We start from the raw sequence: 3205 nt of genomic DNA on the forward strand, positions 1-3205 counted from the left end.
TCCCTGTGCGGCGAGGCTACTGGGGGAACAAGATCGGCAAGCCCCACACTGTCCCGTGCAAGGTGACTGGCCGCTGTGGCTCTGTGCTGGTGCGTCTCATCCCCGCCCCCAGAGGCACTGGCATTGTCTCGGCCCCTGTGCCCAAGAAACTGCTGATGATGGCTGGTATTGACGACTGCTACACCTCGGCCAGGGGCTGCACTGCCACCCTAGGGAACTTTGCCAAGGCTACTTTCGATGCCATCTCCAAGACCTACAGCTATCTCACCCCTGATCTCTGGAAGGAGACTGTGTTCACCAAGTCTCCCTATCAGGAGTTCACGGACCATCTTGTGAAGACCCACACCAGAGTCTCTGTTCAGAGGACCCAGGCTCCAGCTGTGGCTACTACATAGTTTTATACAAGAAAAATAAACTGAACTAAAGCTTGAAAAAAAAATACTCACTTTGTAATGAGAGTCATTACTTTTGTCTAGCCAAATCTTATAGCACTGTTTATCCCTTCCCTGCTTTATCCCTTCCCAGTATCAATAAAGGCTCACTTGGGTTACCTAGAAGCCATGAGAAAGCTTGTAATAGATCTGGCTGGTTTTCACCAGCAATTTGACCACCATGTGCACAGGGAAGTCTATTGATAAAGGCTTTATTGCAATAAGTTGCAAATACATGGATGATTTTGAATTCTCTTTCTTGAGGTCTTGTTTCATGATAATAAATTTAGGGTGGCTTATTGGAATGGATGTTATTAACATATCTTCATAGTTATAAGCACATGGAATTGTAAAATAGATGAATGAATGTGGCATTACTGACAACTGTCCTCATTTTGAAATCAAATTACAGTGTACTAAGATGAGGAAGCAAAGCAGATTTGGGATTATGAGTGAAATAATTTTAAAAAGTATTAGGGGTATGATCGGACTATTGGGTAATTCAGTAGAAAAATGTCTACTGATTGAGATTCTGTGTTCCCTGATTTCAGAGAGAAGTTAAGATAAATAAGTAACACGAGGAGACTAGGAAGCCAAACATAAGTGATAATTTTGTGCCAGGGTGTGTATACATCTGTTTATCTTCTTGCTTTACCACTAAGGTTGCTCCTAGAGCAGAGTTTAAATATGTGTTGGAGCTAATCTCTGTGGATTACACAAGAAACCACATCCTACAGCTCTCCCTGAAACACCCCTTATGATTTCAATGTAATTTGGTTTTTGCATTTTTAGAAATAACAAAATACTTTGCAAACTCATCTACTTTATTACCATCACAAGTGAGTCAGCTGACTCCACATTTTAACACAGTGACAGTCACAGAGGAATGGAGGAATGAGTAGAGTTATCAATATATGTGCTTTTAAGAAGTATGACAGGGTAGCAGCTATTTCCAGGAACCAAAACATGGGTCAGCAGCTGTGCAGGAAAAGTGATGGAATAAATGACTCATTTCAGAGGAGTTCTATAACATATTAGTTCTATAATGTATCTTCAGCCCCCAATTACCCGCTTTGATCTAAAGATAAGGATTTACAGTTAAGGTCCCATTTATGATTTGACTGGTAGGGTCTGAATCATGTTTACTATTGTTTTGACTATTACTTGAAACCTATAGTAGTACTTGGGATATGTGTTGTGTATTCTGTGAACATGTGCTATTTTTAGATTAGATAATTTCTGTCTCGAACCCCTGTTCATTTGTTTGTTTTTGTTTATTTGATAGTGGTTTCAGTAAATGGATATATCTGAAAAATTGCAAAGCCACTATTAAAACAAGTTATTATTATATATAGCATGGAATTGCACATTCCTCCTTTGAATCCGACAGAGCTTCACCATATCCTTAACAATTTGGGAAAAACATGCTATTATTTTTCTTTATAAAATTTCTCCTGTTAGGCTGTGATGGTTGTCATCAGCAGTAACTCCTCTGAAGGCTTTGTCAAAAGAGTTGAAAAAATTGGAAAGGTGTGTGAATGAAGCTGTTTGTTGAATATAAAGAAAAGAGCATTGAAATACAATTCATACTCTTACTTCTCCTTCTATGCTTTCAGATGTTTGTCATTTGAAAATTTTGCTTCTAGAAGAGATGTCCTATATAATTCTTACTTTAAGGAGCAAGTTGCTTTTATAATTTTTTTATTATTCTACCATTCCAGTATTTCCATTTAAATTAAATTCAATACCATTTAAAAAAAATCAAAAGTGCAGCCAGTATTCAATTCCTGGGCTAAATAATTTTAGAAAGCTTTGTGTTATTGAACCTACGGGGTTTTTATGTAGTTTTAACTCTTTCTTTGTGTGATTTTTCCCATTAGTCATGTAAGTGACTGCAATATAACAGACATTGAGGATAAAGAAGGACTGAATAGAACAATCCTTGGCCTCATGAAGTTGAGAATCTAGCAAGGGAGTCAAACAATTCAATCATTCAGAGACAATTTATTGAGTGCCTGGCCTAAGATGAGCACAACAAAACCCCAGCCCAGAGGAATCATTTTAATGGGAGAGATAGATAATAGGTAAGCCAACTTTAAAAAAAAAAACGTACTGATTTTTCTTTAATAGAGATGCATATTTGAACTAAATAAGCACATTTTTAAAAGAGCAGTGATTGAGAAGAGGTTTTTAAACTGAGTGGTCCAAAAGGGCCTTCCTGAAAAAGTCTGCTTTGAACAGATTTCTGAATAATATCAGCTAGGAAGCTGCGTAAAAATCTCAGGGATGGGTGATTTTTCCAGTCGAAAAACTGTAAAGGCTCCAAAGTCACAATAGAGCTATAAGTTTCTCTAATAAAGTAACTTCTGACAAAGAATGAGAAGAAATAACTAACCCAGGTTTGAAAGAAAAGGGACAGACTTTCTATGGAATTCATATTTAATTAAAGCTCTAAAGGACAAAAATACAATAGAGCAAAATTCTGGTCACGCTGATATACCTAACGAAAGTTCATAAACAAGCTTTGGGTAGCAAAGAGTGTGTGGGAATGTTGGTAAGAACAGTGGGGAAGAGTCATCCCTGAACATGTTCTTAAATGAAGCAATTCTTGGGTTGTTTTAAAGGGTAAATTGGAGTTTGCCTAAGTGATTAGAGAAGGATGCCTCAGCTTATGGAAGTTCAAAGCCATAAAGATGTGATAAACTACTGCAGATATTTTCATGTATATTTGTTGTTGCTTCTAGTAATGGTGATCTAAAAACTCCTACTTAAGA

This window comes from Mustela nivalis, assembly GCF_964662115.1.
Source record: "Mustela nivalis genome assembly, contig: HAP1_SCAFFOLD_75, whole genome shotgun sequence".
Taxonomy (NCBI): Eukaryota; Metazoa; Chordata; class Mammalia; order Carnivora; family Mustelidae; genus Mustela; species Mustela nivalis.